Genomic DNA, 14824 nt, shown 5'->3' with positions numbered 1-14824 from the left:
GGGCAGGGGGGAGGTAGTGGGGAGGCAGAGATGCAGTGTAATCAAGACCACACCTCCAAAAGGGCGACCCACAAACAGAATTATAACTACAACTGCAGTGCTCCACCCCAGGGGGCAAGCCCCACATTACGCTCCCCAGCCCAGGGGTCCTGTACCAGGAAAATGAGCCCCAGGATGCTGGGCTCTGAAGACAGCAGGGTTTGCATAAAGGATAGTGCCAGAGATGTAGGACACAGAGACGCTGCTCTTCAAGGGCATTCAAATCTCACACACTCAGAGACCCAGCACAGAGGCGGGATTTGAAAGGAGCCTGGGTAAGACACACTTGCTGATCTTGGAGAGCCTCCTGGATGGGCAGGAGGTACCAGGTCTCCCTCAGGGACACATACATAATTTGTTTGAGCTTGTTCTACAATGTGAAGATAGGTTCTGGAAAGTGTCATTTTGCCCTCTAGCTTTTTAGTGCCATGGGCTTACGCACCTACAACCCAGTCGGCATTAGTTCCAGGAAACCCTTGGCCAATCAGCCAGCTGCCTGGGGCTCTAGCATTGCCCCAGGTCCAAGATCAAGTAGCCTCAGATCCAGCACTGTTTGCGAGCAGCCAACAGCTTCCACACGAGGCAGGACCTGGAGCCAACCAGGCTGGGGACCAGCCCCACCTACGAGCATGACCACAATAAATAGTCAGCCCTACCATCGCAAAAGGGCCCATGCAGCCCACAGATATGGTACCCTATATCATATAACTCTGATGTCCACTATAGTTGGCCCTATCATCACAAAAGGGCTCAAGTAGCACACAGATAGTGTACCCTTTAGGATACCACTCTGATGATCAGAGGGGAGGGAGCTGCTGAACTTCACATAATGTCTCCTACATAAGGCCACTTCTCCAAGACTGGGAAATGTGAGTGACCTACAACACAGGGAATTTGGCAAAATGGGGTGACAAATGAATATGTCCCAAATAAAAGAACAAGATAAAACCCCAGAAAAAGATCTAAGTGAAATAGAGGTAAGCAATCTACCCAATAAACAGTTCAAGGTGATGATCATAAAGATGCTCAAAGAATTGGGAGAAGAATGATGAACACAGTGAGTTTGACAAAGAGTTAGGAGACATAAAGGAACACCAAACAGAGCAGAAGAAATAAAACTGAAATAAAAAGTACACTAGGAATTCCCGTCATGGTGCAGTGGTTAACGAATCTGACTAGGAACCATGAGGTTGTAGCTTCAATCCCTGGCCCTGCTCAGTGGGTTAAGGATCCAGTGTTGCTGTGAGCTGTGGGGTAGGTTGCAGAGGCGCTCGGATCCCACATTGCTGTGGCTCTGGCATAGGCCAGTGGCTACAGTTCCAGTTAGACCCAGCCTCGAACCTCCATATTCCATGAGAGCAGGCCTAGAAAAGATGAAAAGACAAAAAAAAAAAAGTACACTAGAAAGAAAGAACAGTAATTTATATGATACAGAGGAATGAGTTAGCAAACGGGAAGAATAGTGGAAATCACCCAAGCTGAACTGAGAAAAGAAAAAAAAAATCTGTTTAAATTAGGACAATGTAAGAAATCTCTGAGATAACATCAAGCTACTAACATTTGCATTATAGGGATCCCAGAAGAAAAGAAAGAGAAAAGGGCAGAGAATGTATTTGAAGCAATAATAGCTGAAAATGTCCCTAACCCAGAAAATGAAATAAATACCCAAATCCAGGAAGCACAGAGTTCCAAATAAGATCAACCAAAAGAGGTGCACACCAAGACACACTGTGATTAAAATGGCAAAAATTAAAGATGAAGAGGAAGTATTAAAAGCATCAAGGGAAAAGCAACTATGTACAAGGAAATTCCCATAAGACTATCAGCTGATTTCAGCAGAAACTTTGTGGACCAGAAGGGAGTGCCAGGATATATTTTAAATGATAAAAGGAAAAAAAAAACCTACAACAAGAATACTCTACCCAGCAAGGCTAGCACTCAGATGATAAAGAGATTTACAGACAAGCAAAAGCTGTGTTCACTACCACTAAACCAGCTTTACAAGAAATGTTAAAGGGACTTATCTGAGTGAAAAAAGAAAAGACCACAACTAAAATAATAAAACTGTGAAAGAAAAAAATCTCATTGGTAAATGAAAATCTCATTTTTGAGGCAAATCTCAAAAGTAAAGGTAGTAAATCAACCACTTCTAAAGCTGACTGGAAGGTTAAAAGACAAAAGTAGTAAAATCATCTCTATCCCAATAAGTAGTGAAGAGATACACAAAACAAAAAGTGTAAATATGATGTCAAATCATTAAACACAAAAGGGGGTAAAAATGCAGGGGTTTTAGAACATGTTCAAAATCAAGAGATCATATGCTTAAAATAATCACATGTATATAGGTTTGATATGCATAGGGGTTGCTATATGTAAAGGTCATAGAAACTGCAAAGCAAAAATCTGTAACAGATATGACACACCCATAAAGAAAAGACTCCAAATATAACATTAGGGATAGTTATCAAATTACAAGAGAATAGAGCAAAAAAAAAGTGAAAGAAACAAAGAAGAATTACAAAAACAGCCCCCAAACAATTAACAAAATGGAAATAAGTACATATCTATCAATAATTACTTTAAATGTAAATGGATTAATGTTCCAATCAAAAGATATAGAAAGCCTGAATGGATAAAAGAGCAAGACACATATTTGTGCTGCTGACAAGAGATTCACCTCAGATCTGAAGACACATGCAGAATGAAAATGAAGGGATAGAAAAGGGTATTCTATGAAAGAAAATAGAAGCAAGAATAAATCTAAGGTAGCAATAACTATGGCAGACAAAAGAGACTTTAAAACAAAGGTTGTAACCAGAGACAAAGAAGGATGTTATATATGATGAAGGGATCAATTCAAAAAGATATAACATTTGTAAATATTTATGCACTCAACAACTAACTAGGAGGTAAAAGATCTGTACTTGGGAACTGCAAGACACTGATGAATGAAAATGAACAGAACAAAAACTTATGGATTGGAAGGATTAATGTTAAAATGACTACATTACTCAAGGCAATCTGCAAATTCAATGCAATTCCCATCAAAATGCCAGTGGCATTTTTCACAGAACCAGAATAAATAATTCTAAAATGTGTATAGAATTCTAAAATTCTAAGATGTGTAGAGAAGATTCCTAATAGTCAAAACAATCTTGAGAAAGAAGATCAAAGCTGGAGGTATAACTCTTCCTTATTTCAAACTATACTATGAAGCTATAGCCATCAAAACAGCATGGTACTGGCACAAAAACAAACACACAGATCAAGAGAATAGACCAGAGAGCCCAGAAATAAACCCACACACCTGTGATCACTTAATCTATAACAAATGAATGTGATCAAAAGGTATAAAAACAAATAAGTACTAGCAATGCAATTACAACATGATTAATACAATTAACACTGCTATATGTTATAGACAAAGGAAGTTGAGAAACTCTTATAAGTTCTTAGAGAAATTTTTTCTTTTGGTTTTACTTCTTATCTATATGAGATGATAGATGTTCACTTAAGATTATTGTGGTAATCACTTCAAGATGCATGCAAGTCAAATTATTACACTATACACACCTTAAACTTGATACTCAGTGCTGAATGTCAATTATATCTCAAAAAATTGGAAGAAAAAAAGAAGACAAATGATATTAACTAATTCAACAGGATACAAAAGCAGGCAGGAAACACTCTCTTAAGTCTAGAAAGGATCTTCCTAACAGAAAGGGTTATAACTACAGAGATAAACGAATTGCAAGCAAGATTAGTTTTTTAAGTTTTATTTCCTTAATCATCCTATCTGAATTCATAAACATGGTTTCAAGTTCTGGCTTGCACTTTTATTGTTCACAGCTTCCCCTTTTTTATACACACACTTGCATGTGTGCCTATACCCCAGACATTGTATCTGGCTCCATGAGTCATTTGATTTCATGTCTTGAAACATCAAGACATATGCAACACAGGCAACCCAACTTACCTGTGCCAGATCAGGCTTAGGAGTAAGGAGAAAGCAAAAGGGATGGGAACTAGTTGAAATTTCAATAAAGAAGCAGAGAGCTGGAAACATTACTTGAATCTACCCCTAAAGCTTTCTAAACATTTGGTATTTCTTCAAAATAATGGATAGTGTAAATCCAAGTCAGGAATCCAAATATATACACAGGCCCAGGAGTAAGTGATGAACCCTTTACAGGGAGCAGCAACAACTCAGACCCAGTGCCATACCACTCAGAAATATCTTCCACTGGAGTTCCCATTGCAGTGCAGAAGAAACAAATCTGACTAGTATTTATGAGGATGCAGATTCAATCCCTGGCCTCGCTCAGTGGATCACTCACATTGCAGTGAGCTGTGATGTAGGTCGCAGACACAGCCCAGATCCCGCTCTGCTGTGGTTGTGGCCATGGCCAACAGTTGTAGTTTCAATTCAACCCCTAGCCTGGGAACTTCTATTTGCCTGATATGCAGCCCTAAAAAGCAAAAAAAAAAAAAAAAAAAAAAAAAAAAAAAAAAAAAAAAGAAAGAAAGAGAAATATCTTCCATTTCTTGGCTTCTTCCCATTGTAATATACCCTGCCCGTGCTGTATAATAGAATTCCTGAACATTCTCCTTTGGCCCAGGGTGTTATGGGACATTAGAGCTGGGCAGGTGCAGGGTGAATTCTGCCATCCTCTCCCTCTAGCTGCCATGTTGCCCCCTTCCTTACCTGTTTCACGTCTTTGCTCCAATGTCCCTTTTCAGGCAGACCTTCCCCAACATCCTCTGCCAGCAATTTCTCTTCTTGGCTCTACTCTTCTCCATAGCACTTACCATCTGACACAAAATAATTGTTATTTATGGATTTGTCTGCCTCTCCTTCCTTTAGGAAACAGTTTTTGTAAGGGTAGAAATTGTGTCCATTTTCTCCCTGTTTTATCTTCAGTACCTAGATGGTACCTGGTACATTGCAGATGCTCAATTATGTGTGGGTCAGATGAAAGACTTAATCTTTGATGAGTGGATGTCAAGAGTGACTGGACCCATCTAAGTCTTTCAGCTGCTAATGGAAGAAGAACAGAACACAAGAAGCCAAGAAGTCCGCACAATGAGGATGGGCTCTAAGAGCAGATTGAAAGCTCCCACTCCAGCTCTCCTAATAATAGTGCCAACTCTTTCACAAAGGATTTGTATTCTTATGGAGATATAAGGCAAGAGAATGGAGAAGAGGGGAGAGGGGAATAATCATCCCATTTGGAATGGTTTGCTTCTGCAAGAAGGATGTAAAGACACTGTGTTGCCTACTTCCATGGGACAGCTGCCACCATGAAGTCAGTACCTGATGTTTAAAGTTTGCAAACTAGACTGTTTTCCCTGGAGAAACCAGAGGGAGGGCTCAATGCTTATAGGTGGGTCAGGGCCAGAGTGGTACTATAATACTGTGGAGTGAGGTTCAGAATGGACTAGGTCTGTCTTCCAGTTCCGAACACACTCTGGACCACATTGTCACATGTCCTCTGTAAGGTACATACTGGAGTCCATTTACTGTTCACTCCATCTCTGAATGTATCATTCCATTTGACAAGTTTTGAGACTGCCCACCAGGTACAAAGCATTGTACCAGGCGCCAAAGGAGAGAGAGCAGAGAATCAAGTACTTGCCCTTAAAAACTGAGTTATTGTGGGGGACGCTGAGCTTGCTGGCCTTGTGTGAGCCTCGGAGTTATATCTGGGTCAGGGAACCTGTGGAGAAACTCTGGCCACTGTGTCTTTCATATCCACCTTCATGGGTTCCTTTTAAATCTTTATGTACAGTTGCATGTCCAGAAACACTAGAGACACCTATGTCATCATTATTTTGTTATAAGAAAGCTGTATACTAGAATCAGCTCAGGCCTTGCTGGTTTTTTGTGACCCCAGGTCTTCCAGAAAATTAACCTTGTGTTGTGTCGGCTGCTCCACCAGAAGATCTCAGCTTCTCCTCTTTTCCTGATGTCTCCCTTCAGGAAAGAGGAAATCTTCTCTCTCTTGCACTCAGATTTGCCCCATCCTCAATAGGCTGCTGGTGTTTTCTTTTCTTGCAGGAGAAATCTTGTCTCTGGTGGTGACCTTAGTAACTATTAAAGGACGATACTAATGCCTGAGCTCTTTATTTGGATAGTTTCTTTGCAGACACAGCCCCATCTACCCACTCTTCTCGTGTCTTTAATTAATGTGTATTATTTTAACCTTTGCTATAGGGGTGAGAGTAACTCTTGCCTCTTGGCCTTTTTTACCACCCATCTCCGGACATGTTCAAACTACAGTGCTCTAAACTACACATGGTATCCTAAAGAGATGGGCGTGTAAAGACCTCCTTACCTCTGAGCTGTACCTCTGAGGTGAATAACAGCTCAGGTGAAAGTTTCCTGATGCTGGCCTTTGACTTTGCACTCACTCTACAGGTTCAAGTTTAATCTGTTATCAGTCATTTTCCACTTACCCAACTCTTATTCAAAATGGTTCTTAGTTACCACTTTCTCACCTTTTGTGTATTGTTCAAAATGTTCTAGGAACTACTCCCTTCAAACATGACCTGGTTTACTTGGTGGACAGTCTTATCTGGTGTGTGTGTCTGGTAGTAGTCATGGATGTTTTGGCATCTTCCTATAAAACTGCAGATTACCTACTGGGCTCCTTGCCCCAGGCACAGTGAGTATAATGATTGGGTCATCTTTGTGAGTGCTTAACAGTGTAATTGTATGTAAACCCTTAGGAGGAGTGGTACAGAAGAAACCTCTCAACAATCCTTGCCCAATAGGGTTAGGGTCAGGGTCAGGGTCAGGGTTAGGGCTAGGGGTTGTTTTGGGGTATAGAGGAGGAACAAAACAAATCAATCCAACCTCCAATAATATTTTTGACCCATAACATTACAGCCTTACAGTGCTAAGTATAGTTGCCCCCTGGCATCCAACATAGAATCAATACAATGTTTTTTTAGGGTGGTACCTGCAGCATATGGAAGTTCCCAGGCTAGGGATTGAATCGGAGCTACAGCTGCCACCCTACACCACAGCCACAGCAACACCAGATCCGAGCCATTTCTGTGACCTACAGTGCAGCTCAGAGCAAGACCAGGTCCTTAACCCACTGAGAGGGGCCAGAGATCAAACCTACATCATCATGGCTACTAGTCAGGTTCATTTCTGCTGAGCCACCTCCTCCATACAATTTTTTAAATTTAATTAACACACACACAAAAAAAATCCGACCATTTCCTAAAAGACACAGGGAGAAATACTAGCAAGCAAAACTTATTTTCAATGTGTTTGCCTATCAAAGCAATTAAATAAAAATCATGGGGCAGAGATAAAATGATCCTAGTATTAAAAATTGCTGTCTCAGAAACCTCACCAAGCAGTATTATAGAATGAGGAATTTAAAGGACTTAACCTTTCTGCTTGACCCATGGCAGAATTAAATTATATCTTCCCCAACCTGATTTCTCCCATGAAATCTATTCTGTTTAGGATGAAGGTCAAGTACCAAGTGAGAATGATTTAGTGCTGCTCTTCAAATCCAATTCCATAATCACACTCTTGTCTCAAAATACCAGCTGGACATCAAAGAAGAAAAGAAAAAAAGACACCAAAAAAAATGCACCCACACTCTCAAGAATATTATGAAGCTAGAATAGGACCATTTCAAATTCTATCATCCTCAAGTACAAAAAGCGTTTTCATTCATCCAGTACGAAGCAAACACAGAGCCCACTGCTGGCCCCGCTGTTTGCAGCATCTCACCTTTCATGCAGAGCAGCAGAACTTGACTTCTTTTGAAAAACTACAGTGCTTACATTAAATTCTTTTCTTTCCTGTTCTGCCCATGCATAATAGTCACTTGACTCCAGAGAAAGGAAAATTCGAAAACCCAGGGTAATCTTTCAAAAATAGGCAGGACCAAAATAGCACAGAGGACAAAGCATAGCAACTGTTTGGTCTATAATACAAACCTATCGGAACAGTGGGGCAGAAAAAGAAAGGGTCTTTGTAATTACCTGTGCATGATGAACCAGGAGAGGTTTTGAGGAGGAAGATGTCATTTAAGTAGAAGCCCTAAAACAAAGTTTGAGCTAGTCAAGAAGTCTGTACATTAAAGCGATTTTCTCCCCGTTCTCTCTTCTAAAGCACTTTTGAGGCACGCCACAGATTAAAATTACTTTTCATGGATAAATCAGGGTTTTCATCAAACACACTTATAAAGATGAATTAACCAATATAAGTTAACTGAGTACCAACTGTGGGCTCTGTTTTCTGCTACACCTTTACAAAGCAGTAGAAAGGTTGGTTCCTTCAGAAAGCTACAGTCTAATTAGGGTCATCAGACATGCTGGTGTCAAAGCTAAATTATAGGGCAAAACAGCAAAATATAAGTTGCCATCAGGTAGTACATGACATAACTTATGCTGTGTGATGAGAAGCGGTATGAATTCAAGGAAAAAGGATGCTACCATGAATGTGGCAGAGTGAGATGGACCTTGATAAAAGGTTAAACGTTCTGGCACCTTTGGAGGAAAAAAAGAACAGAAGAGTTGGGGAAGGAGTCACAGGAACAGAGCCTGAAGGCAGAAAGGCTAGAATCTGCTTAGAGAAGCTGACAGAGTGAGGTTGGCTTGGTGGCTTTCTTGAGGCCAGCTCACAGCTGCGCCAGTCAGGGTTCAGGGTTTTTTATGTTATGGGTACATATCTATGTGACCATCTGCCTAATTCCTTCTCGTGCTCATGGTAATAATGGACAAGTTCACCCACCTCTTCACCAGCTATTTGTTTCTCTATTCTTAAAATTGACCATCTCAACCACCTTTAAGTGTCCCCTTCAGTGGAATTAAGTGTCCCCTTCACATTGTTGTGCAAATACCACCACCATCCATCTCCAGATCCCTTTTCATTCTGCAAAACTTCATTTAAATTAACTCCCTGCATCCCTTTCCTCAGACATTGGCAACCACCATTCTACTTTCTTTCCTCTTAAAAACAAAACAAAACAAAACCGAAAACAAACAAACAAAAAAACTCCCATTTCCCCCTGTTCCCTAACCCTCTGGTAACTACCATTCTGCCTTTCTGTTACTGTGTTACTTTCTGTTTACTTTCTGTTACTGTGAGTTCAACTTTTTTTCTTTTTTGTTCTTTCTTTTAAAAAATTCTACACATAAGATCACACAGTATTTATCTTTCTGTCTCTGGTTTATTTCACTTAGCATGATGTCCTCCAGGTTCATCTGTGTTGTCACTAATGGCAAAATTTCCTTCTTTTGTGAAGCTGAATAATATTCTATTGTGTGTGTGCATCACATCACATTTTCCTTATCTATTCATCCATCAACTGCCACTAAGATTGTTTTCCTATCTTGGCTATTGTTAGTAATGCTGCCATGAACATGGGAGTGTAGACATTTAAGGTAGTGATTTTATTTCCTCTGGATATGTAGGCAGAAGTGGGATTGCTGAATCATACAGTAATTCTATTTTTAATTTTTTTGGAGGAACCTCCATACTGTGTCCCATAATGGCTCAACATTGATGTTGAGCATTTTTTCATGTGCCTGCTGGCCATCCATATGTCTTCTTTGGAGAGATGTCTATCTATTTAGGTCTTCTGACCATTGTTCCATTGCGTTGTTTGCTTTTTTGTTGTTGTTTGTATATTTGGGACATTGGGCCCTTGTCAGTGTGATGCAGTGGGTTAAGAATCTGATTGCAGTGGATCAGGTTACTGCAGAGACATGGGTTCAATCCCTGGCCTGGGAACTTCCGCATGTGGTGAGTGTGGCCATGAAAGTAAATCAATACATACATACATATATACATGCATACATAAAATCATTGAGGGAAGGAAAACGTGGAGCCCCATAGGGCAAAGGGATATCCTTTGTAAGCTCTTTTTCTGTTGAAATAGTGTAGCTGGATTTGTGCAAGTAAAATATATAGTGTGACTCCATGGTGACCATAATTTGGAAAACATAGTCTGAAGAGCACGCTTACCCACTCTGGATACGGTCATTGAACATCCTTTCCACCGTCAGGAAGGATGAAACAGCTGACTCAAGACCAAGGACAGAAACAAGGAAAAAGGCAAATATTCAAATATTCCCATTCCCTCAAAAGAGTTAAGTAATAACATATTTGCCTTTTCCCCCTATGGACAGATACTGCCTTTGTGCACATTCGTGTCTGAATAAATTTTGAGATCCTAGCTAATGCTGGCCATTGAACACATATGTTCACCACTATGTTGCCTCAAAACCCCACAAATCATAACAGTAGAAAAAAATTTTAACGTGGAAAAAAAAGGAGAAAAACAATTAAATTTTGGAAGCTGGAGAGGAACTGAAATGAGCATATCAGAGGACGTGTGTCTGCAGTGAGGGAAACCCCCTCTCCAAGAGGATTTGTCCTCCAGACCCCAAAGGACTCAGAATTGGGGGGCAATGATACCAATGAAAGATGTGGGTTCAAAAGAGAATAAAGAAAGCCTGAAAGTCAAAAACCAATAAATGCTCCAGAATCCCTCCCCCAAACTCCTCTATGCTTCACCCTGTCTCATGTCTCTCTTTCATGTCCAAAGGCATCTTCTTGGCAGGTATAACAGTGGCTCCAGGCCAGTCTCCTCCTGGCGGGAGGGGGGCTGTATTTTCACAGCACACACCTACACAGTCTTTGCCCCCACCAAACTGAGGGGCATAGCCTCCCATTTAACCGGGTCTTTATTTTCTCTCAGCAAGTCCCCTACAGCAAGTTCACTGCCCTGCGAGCTGGTCCTCAGATACTCACTCTGGTCTTGCAACTAGCTTGGAATTTTCTGTCTTTTGTTACATTGCACCTTGGATGACAGAGAATTTAATATCCTATCACACTTACAAAACAAACATTATAAAGCCAAATATTGGTTCTTAGAAACATATGACACACCTATAATAGGAGAGATGTCTGACTTGGTGGGGGGGGGGGGGAAGGGAGAGAGAATGAGCCAAATCCTTATTTTCCAAAGGAAAGCATCAACAGATAATGCCTAGACCTGAAAAATACATCAAGAAATGGCACTACCAGCTTGTTTTTGGAAACTTAGAGGTAAAACAGAAGAAACGGCTCTAAAAGCTGGTAGCAATTGGCTCTGGGGACAAGGAACAGAGCAAAAAGAGGATGACTGGGATTCATTGTGAGTTCTTAGAGAACTGGGTGATTTTACAATTATATGTGACCTTCGAAAAGTAAAAATAAGACAAAAATAAAGTACATATGCAGGAATCTGCTCCCACTTCTAGTTGCTGATGCTGTGTTCAGTTTTGCTTTCATATCATACGTAAGTCAAGTTTGGATGGCAGAATGATTAACTACAATGCACAATTGAAACAGGTCTGAGAAAAATCCATACTGAAATATTATAAACCAGGAGCTGACACATCAGTCTATAAAGTCTTTCACAAATGGATTCTTTCACACAGCGAGATCCTCTAATATATCTAATCATATTCAATTGATTTTTAAATGTGATTTACATACAGCTTTACAGCAATATATCCATTGAACACAGAAAAGGGGGGCGGTATTCAATATGCAATTTCTACACTATCACACTGAAGATGATGCACTTATGTGAGATTACTAACTTAAAAAAACCTTGAAACAGTGTCTGGTTATATTTCAATCAAAACACCCACTTTTCAAAATTTTTTGCAAGTGAGGCTATCAATCCATTATGACATCACTTAAAGCTTATGAGTTAAAATGGGTACTTTGTGGATGATTTTCTCATGTTTTGAGTAGCTCTGCAACAGATTCACAAGCATTATTAGATGTGTGATCAACTCCACTGAGGACTGAGGCAAACAAATGGCTTTAGTAAATCCAACTGTCAAACTGCACTCACTGTCAACATTCAGTGCCCCCCGCCACCTTCGACTACAAAGACTTTCCTCAGGTAATTTTTGTGTGATAACTTCCACAGCCCTGTATATTCTGGGGTTGTTCAAAACACTCAAATTTGTTTTTAATTACATCTAGTGTCTTTGGCTTCCTGTGTTTGATGCATCATAAGAGTTCAAATTACATTTTTTCCACTGCAAAGGAACATATGTCTAGAAGTTCACTGCATGCACTTACGAGATCCCCCATGTACATTTTCACAGATTTATAAAGAGGCATAAAACTGTTGTAATCTTTGGGCATATGTCAACTGTTGAAATCTTTGGGCATATGACACCAAATTTCTACCATGAACTGAGCCTAAAATTCACTATTACACAATGTCTAGTACACAGAAAACTCTCAAAATGGTGTCTTAAAAATACTTTCCTTTATATACTTTTCAGAAGGTAAATAAGTTTTCAGAAAATCATTCCCAGCCTCACACAGTGATGGAAATAATTGGAGTGGCTAAATTTAAATTTTCCAGGTAATACAGAATACATTAGGACAACTGCACATTCATGGCATGTACCAATGGCTCTAGTCAGATATAATACAATTTTAAATTATCTCCATATCTGTTAATTCTCAACACTAAAAATAGAAACAGTTTTATAAGGCTTTTTGTTCATTATCCTACACATGTTTAAGTCTGTACACTAAATTCATTATCTTTTTTTTTTATTATTAGAAAGCTGTATCCAAGTACACTGGAGCATCCCATGCTATACATGTAGGTTTATGATGTTGTTCTCCTAACTAATGGTGAAAATAAACACAATTCAGATCAACAATGAATAATACATCATCATCATCCACACTGAAATCAGGCAATGGTCCCACACTTCCCGCATAAACTTGTAAGTATAGGTGCCATAAATGATCTCATTTGAACTGAAAGAAGTTATCAAAATTTGATCTTAATTCTCCTTCCCAAGAAGTAGCATAGCATAACCAGGAGTGCAGGAAATGCTACAGTGTCTCACCAGCATCTCTCATCATTCAAGTCACAGCTCCCCTCAACCAGGAAACACATTCCAGGTGCCATCACTGAAACTGGGGACAAAGAGCTTGGAAAAAAGTCGGCCATGTAAGGACCGTGTGTACGTGGTCCCTCGAACAGTCCCCAAGCCCCAGAACGTCCCTGTACCCTCCTTTCTCAAACAGGAGGCCTGCCCATCCTGAAGGAGAGACACCTCCAAAGCTCAAGAAAAGCAAGGGTGATGCATTAATAGAATCCCTCAGGTTGAGAAATCAAGAGATAGAAAAGATCTGATAACACAAGCAATGCCCAAAGACATCAGATAAAATTCAGTATCCAATCCTAATTAAAACAGTTTTAAAAACCATAACAGCAAACACTTCTACAGTATAATGTCCTTAATAGTTAGAGAGTAAAAAAGAATCTCGTTGAAAGATAAAAAAATCTATGAAGAAACCTGGAATTTTAGCCAATTCAGAATAAGAAAATAAAGTAAGCAGCACACATTTTTTGGAAGTTGTTGGCAACCTGTATCCAAAGGCCTTTCACTAACCAGTTCCACTTCTAAGACTTTACCCTCTAAGTCACCAGAGGTGTGACATATGGGTAAGTGCCTGTCATAGTGAAAGATGGGACAGAAGTAAACACCAAGCAGAAGCAACTGGTAGAGAAATAAGAGTGGGGAGGGGGTGCGGGGGGGGGGGGTCCAGCTGTCTATTAATACTACTCAGTCATTAAAAATGGTACCCAAACTCCATGTCTAGTCACTTATGATGGAGCATGAAAATCTGAGAAAAAAGAATGTATATATGTATGTGTGACTGGGTCACCTTGCTGTACAGTAGAAAACTGACAGAACACTATAAACCAGCTATAATGGAAAAAAATAAAAATCTTTAAAATGAAAAAATAAAATAAAATAAAAATGGTACCCAAACTACATAAGGATATGGGTAAATGATTGTTCTATTTTAAGTAAAATAAGCTGAATAACAGTATGCTCTTTATTCTGTTAAAAAAAAAACAAACCCACAAATATACATAGAACAAGGTATTTAAATTTTTAACAGTAAATAGTACAAAATTATAAGTAATTACCAATCTTTATATAAGTAGTTTCCAATTTTTAGGATAAACATATATACTCCTCATAAATTCTGAAGACACAATAAATATGAAGTGTTTTTGAAATGTTATAGTAGGGCTCTGTGGCCAAGCCAGGGCAGCAGGCTGGGGTTTGGTAAAGGGTCAGTGATAAGGTTTCTTCCAGAGGCCACAACCAAAACAGCCAGAGGCCAGACCATAATGAGGACCTAATGCTTGGAAATTCCTGGTAACCTAGGAGGGGCAATTGGAAAACAGACAAATACAGGAGAATGGCTTGATCATTATGTTACCTACAGAGAAAGACTTTGTCAGATACCTGATCGAAAAGGGTGTGATATTCACCCCAGTTTCAACAACTCCCCCAAGCCACCATGACTACGCTGCAGCACATCTACTGACCCCCAGCCACCTGTCTAAACACGCTCAGCACAGAGAAAATGGTGAAGGGCAAGGTCCCCAGAGATGGGTACCAGATATAGGGCAGCACCCAGATATATGGGTACCTTTTGCACCCATGCATCCTGACACAGGCCTTGGGAGGACTGTAGCTAGAAACCAAGCTGACAGGGCTCTGCAGAGGGCCAGCCATGTTCAAATAATTCGTGGTCACGATTCAGAAAGCAAAAGCGAGGAAGTCCACAGCCAAGTATACCATCAACACATCGTGTGTCTGAATCCCGCAGACTACAGGCATTGCCTACTGGAAGATGAGGAAGATGCTTTCAGCAAAAACATCTCTCTGTGCACAGAAAACAGGGCACCCCAGCTACAGCGGA

The 14824-nt window shown here is 40.0% G+C and overlaps 1 protein-coding gene across 3 annotated transcripts in view; it reads right to left on the bottom strand.

The window, feature by feature from the left end:
• RBMS3 (RNA binding motif single stranded interacting protein 3) overlaps nt 1-14824 on the bottom strand; it is a 1489550-nt gene that overhangs the window by 1371592 nt on the left and 103134 nt on the right. The window lies entirely within an intron of this gene.

This window comes from Sus scrofa, chromosome 13 (genome assembly GCF_000003025.6).
Source record: "Sus scrofa isolate TJ Tabasco breed Duroc chromosome 13, Sscrofa11.1, whole genome shotgun sequence".
NCBI classification, from domain to species: Eukaryota; Metazoa; Chordata; class Mammalia; order Artiodactyla; family Suidae; genus Sus; species Sus scrofa.
Note: the sequence above shows the minus strand (reverse complement) of the source record. Positions and strands in the feature narration are given on the sequence as shown.